The 9,621-nt window shown below is 42.8% G+C and overlaps 1 protein-coding gene across 1 annotated transcript in view; it reads right to left on the reverse strand.

Moving 5' to 3' along the window:
• LOC102380169 (monofunctional C1-tetrahydrofolate synthase, mitochondrial-like) overlaps positions 1-9,621 on the reverse strand; it is a 163,744-nt gene that overhangs the window by 36,099 nt on the left and 118,024 nt on the right. The window lies entirely within an intron of this gene.

Raw genomic sequence — 9,621 nt, forward strand, 5'->3', positions numbered from 1 at the left:
AACACATCATCAAAGTTGTTGCGGGCGAGAATAGGAGGGTGCAAGTCCGAAGCTTGGCACAGTAGAGGAGGCGGCAAGGGCTAGCATGGAGACCCTGCCGTCCCTCCTGTTACAAGGACATATGTACTTGGGTCTAATTCAAGGCCAGAGAAGACTCCACCTGGCATAAAACAGAACCCTTAATCATCAACTATCACTCCCTATGGTGATGACAATTGTACCTACTTTAAGGTTCACTTCTGACATCAAATCTTGCAAACTGGTGTTCCCTATAAGGTTCCTGAATTTTCAGGTACCTCAGACTTGTCCTATATCTTATAATATGTGTCCTGTTTGCATGTCTTTCCTGCTTTATATGTGAATATACATAGCTTATTATGACTCTTGTATCTGGGGAGAAATTTTGGAATGTGGGTTTAATTAAATGGTCCATTTGATGTAAACAGTCCATAGAAAATATAGTAACCACCACTTTCAAAAATGTAATTTTAAAGACTATCAAATGTTTTGTAGTGCTTTCTGAAGTTGCACGGATTCTACAAGCTTGTCTACACTCAGGAAGTGGATTCAATGAAAGCACAAATGGGCACTCTTAGTTTGGAATAAATGTCTACACAAGGGGCTGTTCTAGAGTAGCCACCCCACTTTAAAAATTGCACCATACCAAATTCCAGAGTAAGTGTTATATGGTCACAAACCCAGAATCTCAATTTCTTTTCCCCCTCCTGCTTAAAAAACAAGGGGAAAATATGAGGACTTACACTGTTTTGCCTATTTTGTTAAAGCCCTTTGAGGAGTGTTTGGAATGAAAATGCATTTAAGTGATTTGAAACTGTTGCTGTCATTTCCTTTAGAAACAGCTGGTGCACTGAGATTGTTTTTATTAGAGACTTCTGCCAGTACAGTTATATGACCCCTGACAAACATAACTGGGCTACTAGCATTTTGTTTAATTTGAGGGAGATGTTTTTGCTATGTCAGTACAAGGTCCAGCTTTTCTGGTGTAGCTGCAGTTTAATAGGAACACTCTGCTGGTGCAGTATATTAGTGTTCTTCTACCAGGAAAGCACCCATACTGTAAATATGGCTTGCCTGGAATGTCACTACTCAGGAATACTCTTCAGTCTCAGTCTTTTCATTAACAACACTGGCACTTGAAAACCCTGATGGCATACAGTTGTTGGCTAGGTTAATAGAGTATATATTTTGATGGGTTAATAGCAACAATAGCCATGATCAGTGGTCCTCAACCACCAGCCCGCAAGGCAGATCCAGCCTGTGGAATTGTGTCATCTGGTTTGTGGGGATTCCCACGGGCCCAGAAATTTGGTGGTGGAGAACTAGTAGTAATTGGCACTGCCACTGAAACTCTGATTTGTACCTGCTACCACATTTCCAAGCCCTATGGCCAGATGACATGGCCCCACGTGCCATGTCATCTGGCCCAATCCAGCACGTGGGGCCAGATGACATGGCCCCACGTGCTGGATTGGGTTGGGACGGCAGACTCAGTCCAGCATGCATGGGACTGGGGCCTGATCCAGCATGTGCAACTGGTACTACATGCTGGATTGTACCTGTGTGTGGACCCCATGCTGGAGCATTATCCTATATACCAGATCTACCCACAGATTGACCTTTTACCACTCATCCAGGTGCAGCCCAGAAAGGCTGAGCACCACTGGCCTAGATGGATTTTGTACAGAGTGTCTACTTTGCATTACTGTCCAACCAAAACAGTTTGGGAGCCCCTATGCAGAACTCTAGACTTAATAAATATTGCTAGTTTCTCTCCTTTTACTCATGAATACTTTAGGTTCATCTAACAGAATAAGGAACTGTTTGCACATTGCTCTCGCTTCTAGAAGTCCAGTCTCACTGCTGGAACTCTGACTTGTACTTGCCCCTCACCCCACCAGGAAACTTGTTTGTAGGATAGAATATTAGATTATGTTTAATATTTCCCTTGAAATAATGGTCAAATACAGGTGAGAATTTTTTTTAATTTCGATTTTCTGCAGAACAAGAGGCAGCATACTTAGAAGGGGTTTTTTTAACTGACATCAGAACACTTGGGTAAACTTTAATAATGCTTAAGTATTGTTATCCCCTTTGCCTTACAGGCAGATTAAATGTCCTATACACTAGCTTGGAAAGATTTGGACTAACACATTTATTTGGATAGCTGTGCTGTGCATTCCTCTTTTTGCACTTGTGCTATATTTGTAATTGTATCCATCTCGCCAAAATTCAATTAAGGGAAAGTTAATGAAATTAATGAACTTAGCCCTTTGACAACAAAGCGCAGTGTCACATGAAAGACCATACAACTGGTTCCCAATAGAGCAACAAGCAAAATACTGAGTCTCTTGGGTTCCCCTTCCTTAATTCAGCAAGACCAACTTGTTAGGAAAGGTGCCCTAAAGTTGCTTGGGGTCCCACTGAAATCCTAGCATTCTCAAGACTTAAGTCAGCTGGCAGCAAGATGTGAAACAACCTTAAAATTAAAGAGACAAGGGGAAAACTAAAAACAAAAAAAATGGGAGATTAGAGACAAAGCCTGGGTATACAATGGTGCTCCAACATCTGCCTAATGAAGGGAGCCTAAGTTATGAAACAGCTCAAGGAATGAATTTACTGTATGAGGTCATTTGGCTAAAATGAAGGCTAGCAACAGTTAGCAATAGGTTAAAAAATTAGAAGGGATATTTTTGTTAAAAAGGAGTAAAAACCCTTAAATATTTTACCCTGGTTAAAGTATTAGTGAAACTATAAATATTTAACCTTGTATCATCACATGTTAAATACCTTAAGAACTAACCCCCCCACAATACCTCAGTTATGCCCACAAAATATTGATGCAGATGCAAATGTGTTGGCACACCCCAAAATGGATTTATAAATGGCTAAGTGTGCTTGAAATTAGGTCTTTGTGCCAGTTACTTGCTGGCACAGTATGCATATCCTGCAGGTGCAATTTAGGGGCTGATGTTTGAAAGTTTGACCCAAAGGACCCGATTTAGTCAGCAAAAGAATGGAAATACACAGCCAAGTTGCATTCCACTCTGTGCTGCCTCGCCAAAGTGCAATGATTTAAGAACACTATTGCAGAGTTTATTTTGAATTTCCTGTATGTGTGCATTTCCTGCTGTAAATTTAAAAACTCAGTTTATAATTTTGGGTTACATTGTACTTTTCTTTACTACAAGTATCCCAAACCACTTCAGAAAATGAGACAAATGCTGAGTAGACAAAGCTGGCTGTTAGCAAACCGCAGTCACTGAAACATTTAACAAAACTTGAGGTCATGTCTACCTGTCTTCCCAGCCCTTCAAGCAGAGTATCTGGCCAAAACAACCTATACATTATATCTGGGAATACAGTTATCCAGCCTAAAGAATCTCCCTCTGATGCAAAAGGCAGCAGCCTGATCAAAAAAACAGGTTGGTATGAACTTGTCCTCTAGGTATACCACTCTTTTCACAAGCTTCCCATTGAATAGAGAGTCTAGTGATAGTCCAAGGTTTCCAGTTCTGATGTAGACAGAGGCACTAGATAGGCCCAAGTTCTCTGAACAGTCAGTTCTCTATGACCTTGGCCTCCCACAACATTACAATAAAATAACGAAGCTGTCACCAACAAGAGAGTATGTACAGAGGATGTGAGTTTATGGGAGTTAGGCCTATGTGCTCTTGAACTCACCCCTGCAAAGTAAAAGATCTGGAACAGAAGCTCAATAAACTGATTTAGTCTAAAACAGTTAAGTCTGAAACTATATCCGTCCAGGTTTATCTTAAACTGTTTTTTGCCATTTTGAAAGCGGTTCATGTGCACTGAACTTCTGTTGTGTTACAGATTTGAACCGGTTTCCAGTTACTTATACTGGTTTGTGTAATTTCTGTCTGTAGCTGTCCAGAGCTAAAAACAAAACTAATTTCTTTACCTTCCCTTTCTTTCAGTAACCTCTTCATATAGTCTGCAGCCAGAGCAAAAAACAAACAGGGAAGACAACAAATATGCACTGGTCAACAATTAGACCATTTTCCTCTATTTTTTCAAAACAAGCATCACTTGAACTATGCGTGTCACTTGAAAAAGTAGCCAAATTGACATGGTTCAGTTTCAAAGGACAGTGTAGCATCTCCTTAGTACTGTACCAAGAAATTCAGGGGTGTCTGAACTTTGCCCTATTGCTCTTAAGGGGCATTAATAATAGTAGGACTGATGAACACTGAGGGGGAAAAAAGGTAATGTATAATGGAAATTAACATCTAGTTAGAATGCTATCACATAATAAACAGAAGCTTTTGCATTCATGTCTCCATACCAATCAACACACTAATGGGAGACAGAAAAGATGTTGGCACAAGATACAATGGGAATGTTTTAAGGAAATGAGAATCAACTGACAAATCTGATTGCGATCTATTACAGATATGTTGTAAACATCTGATTAACTTTTTCAAGAACCTTGTGATTCAAGAACACATGGAAGCAATTTATATTATAAATAGCACTTAGTAAAATAAAACATTGTCATGGAGTATGCTCTGTTCTGCCACAATAACCCTTCCCCTCTCCTTTCACTTTCAATAAGTAAAAGAATGCCGATTATGAATATTTGGCTATTTAGACTTAAGACGACAGAAAAGTTGCAATTTTATATTACTAGTAAATGGCTTACTTTGCTTTGCATTTCTTTTCTTGGACAAAATTTGCAGGTAACCAAAAACATCTTCCAAGGTCTAGCCATACAGTTTTAGTTAGTTTATTCATCACTATGATTAATTAGCAATGGATTCATGGGATGAAACCCACCCATATGCCAAGTAGCCATATGAAACTAACAACTGACAACATTGCTACTTATTAAGGAAGATCATCACCATATATTGTTGTCACACGCAGGCCCCACCTATATGTTACACTTAAGACGTGATTAACCAGTTAATTATGTCTTAAATTGTCACTCGGCTACACATTCATTCAATTAACAGTACGATAACAGAAAACAAAAAACAAGCAAAAAAGTTACTCCACAGAATATGTGTAATAACTTTGTGGCTCCTTCCTATCATGTCATTAATTGAATGTGTGGCCAGGGGCTTCCCACGGCTTGGAGCCCTGTCAGCTGATGAGGCTCCCAGCCAGTGGCCCATGTAAGCTACCAAGCCTGGGAGCTCACAGCTGATGCAGGCTCTTAGCCATGGGAGCACATGCCCCTGTGGCTGACAGCCCCATCAGTTGAGGGGGCTCCAAGCCACGGGGTGCTCCATGCACCCTGTGGCTGGAAGACTAACTGACTTGGACTTCTGGTCACGGAGGTAACTCCAGGCACCCCCGTGGCTGGAAGACCACAGATGACAAGCCTCCAGCTGCAGGGGTGCTCCAGGCTCCCCCATGGCTGGGAGACCGAAACTGACACAGGCTTCCAGTGTGGGGGGCTTCAGGTACTCCTGTGGCTACAAGCCTGCATCACCTGTAATCTCTAAGCCATGGGGCTGCCTGCAGTGCCCCTGCAGCTAGAAGCCTGCAGTCTCCAATCACAATAGTGCATGCGGTGTCTTCATGGCTAGGAGACTGTCAGCTGCAGTCTCCTTTCTATGGTGCCCTGGTGGCTGGGAGCCTAGCTCAGATGACGAGGCTCCCAGACATGGGAGCTTGCTACTTTCTGAAGCAGGGGGAGCCTGGGATCATGACCTTGGGCTCCGCCTAAAGCAGGGGCAGGCAAAATATGGCCCGTGGGCCACATCTGGCCTACCAGGCCATTCTATCCAGCCCACGGGGACCCTAAAAAAATTATTAAATTAATATTTATTTGCTCCTGGCTGCCTGTCAAAGCTGACAGGAGCCAGGGGCAATAGGACTCAGGGGGAGCCCTCAGCAGAACTGAGCAGCCCAGCCCTGTCCAGCTCCCAGCCATATCACTCTCTTCCTGCCCTTGTCCTGCACTGGCACCACGTGGCTCCCAGTTGCATTGCTGGACTGGGGAGCATGGGGCCACACCAGTACGTGTGTGTGGGTGCGTCCATGTGTGTGCAGGCAGGGGCAGAGTGTATGAGTTCATAGGGTGAGGCCCACCCACACCCCACCATATATATATATATATATACATATATACATATACATATACATACATACACACACACACAGACCCCCACACACCCCTGCCACCCTCCCTGCTACAGAGCCCCCACAGACCCCATACCCACCCACACCCCACATATCCACACACCCACAGCCCCCCACAAACCTATACATACCCCCAACAATACACAAGAGTAAGACTTCATTTTAAGCTATTGTGCAATCACCTTTGTGTACACTACACAAAGACATGTAAATCAGGACAAAATATTTTTTGAAATCAAATTAATGAATGCTGCAGATGTTGGCTTTTTAGAATATAATTTGGTATTTTTCTAGTTCCAAGATGGCAAAACCCCTTGCTGAAAGGAGTACTTCTGGGGGAAAGGGGAGGGGCTTTGGGTGGCAAAGGTCAGGGGGTAGGGGGTGGGACTTCTGGTCACAAGATGGTAACACAGGGGTGGAGCACCTGTCAACGGGTGGGGCTACCCATGCAGCCATCAACAGTTTGCCAAAACTCAGTAAGCGGCCCTCTGCCCGAAATAATTGCCTGCCCCTGACAATAAGGTGTGATGGGATCCAATTCATGACCCTATCACACCTTTACAAACATGTTTAGAAGGTCCTACACTTCCTGCACTCTGTTAACTCAGAGCACCGGGCATATTACCATACAGTCAAGAAAAAATGTTAACCACAGATGACAGTATGAAAGCAGGAGTATTCACTAATTGGTAATAACTCAGGCATAAAGCATGAATTACCTTTTAGTCAAAACTACTGCATTTTCTTGCATATCCTATACCCCCATATAAGACAGTCACCTTGCTTTTGGAAGGCATAATGTAAAAACAGTGTTTTTCAACCTTTTTCATTTGCAGACCCCTAAAAAATTTCAAACTGAGCTGTGGACCCCTTTGGAAATTTCAAACGGAGATGCAGACTCCTCTGGATTGTAATTGTGGGTATCCACATACTTTTGATTGATCATAGTCATCTTTTGTGAACCCCTTATACAGTCTGTGAACCCCGAGGGGTCCATGGACCACAGGTTGAAAACCACTGATGTAGAAAAGAAAGATTCTTCCTGTCATGACTGACTGTGTGACCCAGAATAACTTGTCCTGGAAACACAAAGTGTCCAGGAAGTGTGGCATCTCAGGAGACAGTCTGCAAGGGGCAACAGGAACTTCCTGATGTGGCTGAACAAAAACAAAGCTAGTCACGTAGTGTGGTAGGACAGCAACAAGGCTAGGCCCAGAGCCGGTGCCAGATTATGACATGCTGAGGCCCTAAACTATGTCCAGTTTAAGAGGCCCCAAATGATAAAAATAATCCAAACTATGTATATTTTTGTCGCACTAGAAGGAAAATGTTTATATTTAGAGAATCACTTCCCCATATCTCCTTTATCTACCAATTGATTATTATAAAACTTAATATTGAATCTTTTTTTTTCTTATTTAGAGGCCCCTCATATTGTGAGGCCCTAAAATGTAGCTAAGTAGCTTAAGCCTAAATCTGGCACTGCCCAGAGCCTTGCAATGGTAGTAGCAAGGCTGTTACTTACTGCAAATAGCTCCTTATTAAGTTCCTGCAAATAGTAAAGTCTGTACCAGAAGCCTCATCAAGAGGCTACAGATTACACGCTGAAGCTCAGACCCTGAGCCTGCTAAATTGCTGCTCCTGGCACACACTACAGTGCTCAGCCAATAACTACTGCAAATTCCTTAGTGCTGAGTCAATAACTACTGCAAATTCCTGTGAGAGGGTTAATACTGGACTCTGCCACTGTGTGACAGGTAACTGGGCAAGATGGACTTATTAAATGGCAATTGTGTTCTTATAACTCTGCCCTTTCTGCTTGCTGGACCACAGAAATGGAAGCCATTCTGACAGCCAATAGAGCACAGCTTCTCCGTGCTTCTATTCTGCTAGTGAAGAAAGATCAGCTTCCCCGCTTAAGATATAAACCCTAAAAGGGATGAGGGGATAAGATAGGTGTGAAGAGATAATCAGATAAGTGCAGGCTCAAGCTTGTCCCTGCCTGGTCAGTCCCCCACCCACACTGTCTGGCTCCTCTGCAAGAAGGTAAGGACTGTAATATATAAATTAGTTTTTGAAACAGGGTGCTACTCAATTCGCAACAGTTATGGAAGGATGCTTCAAGTTGAGTAAGGGCATCTAGAGTGCAATTGGATTGAGAATCAGTGATACAGACATGCCTAAGTCTGCCGAGTTGTCAATCCAGCACTTCTGAACAGCTCCAAAAACACACTTATATAAAAAGTGTTAATTTACCCAAGTACAAAAATACAGCTGCATAAAAGTAAATATTTTAGAAAATGGATCTCGCACATCTACTTTAAATGCCAACTTCTTCCACAATGGATACCCTTGGCTTACCATATATTACCTTTGTGCTTTCTGAAAGTATGCTGCCACTACTTTTGTTTATGCCATTTTCATTGTTAATGCCTTAAATGGTAACTAAACTGTCCCCTCTGGGATTGGAAAATGAAGCGGGGGGAGGGGAGGAGGAGGAAATACAATTTCAACTTCAAGTTGTGAAATCAGAAGCAAACAAGTTGCTGAAACTAATATAATATGGGACTATAGAAAGAGATTTAAAAGCTTTGGAGAGGAGTCAAGAAATATGATGCTAATCCAAAAAAATTTAAGTAATTTCTAGGTGATTGACAGCCCTTCTCCTTACCCAGGCCTACAGGACCATTCTTCCCCCCCCACTCTTCTCTCCATAGAGGTCTATATGCCAACCCACTTTCACATTCAGTCTGTTGGCCTCCTTCCCAGAGAGGAGTGAGATATTCCCTTTCCTCCTTTAAAGACATGTTGCAGGATCCAGCTGCAGCTTCACTGTATGTCTCCTGAGCTTTGGTTTGCAGAACCATCTGGAGCATATCAGTGCCTGGAACTTGCATTTTGATATATGAGCAATGTGTGATTACTGCTGAAGAAATAAAAGATTAAGTGTGGAAGTTTGCACTAGGCCTGGGCCTAGTGCAAACACCCCATTCTTCCAAACCATTGAGATCTCCACAGAGATGCGGCCTGTCACAACCCAAAGTTGTGGTTTTTTGTTTTTGTGTGCTTCGGCACCGCTAAATTATGTTCCCGCCAAATTGCAGCTTTTTTGCATGGTAGAGTTTTCTGCTGCAATAGGAGAACCCGAGTGCAAAAGAGTATTTTCCACCGTTTATAGCCTTCTTTGCATGGTGCATTTCTTTTGCATCATAGTGATGCACAGTGCAAAGGAGTTCCCGCCATTTGTATTTAGATTCGTGCCACATTATTGTCCGGTTCTAAATGTAGGCATACGTGGCGGCTAGCTATTGGCTTGCTAGCCGTACAAAAGGCTTGGGTAGTTTCCGCCCAAGTCGGAGAGAGAGGAAACCTGGACAGATACAGAACTCGCCAGGAGGAGGAGACTTCGCGATGTGTGAAGATCTCCAAGCGATGTGGACCCTTGCGGACCCAACGCACCTTTCTTAAGCAGGCAACGGAGGTCTGTTT

Source organism: Alligator sinensis, unplaced genomic scaffold, assembly GCF_000455745.1.
Source record: "Alligator sinensis unplaced genomic scaffold, ASM45574v1 scaffold1177_1, whole genome shotgun sequence".
Lineage (NCBI taxonomy): Eukaryota > Metazoa > Chordata > Crocodylia > Alligatoridae > Alligator > Alligator sinensis.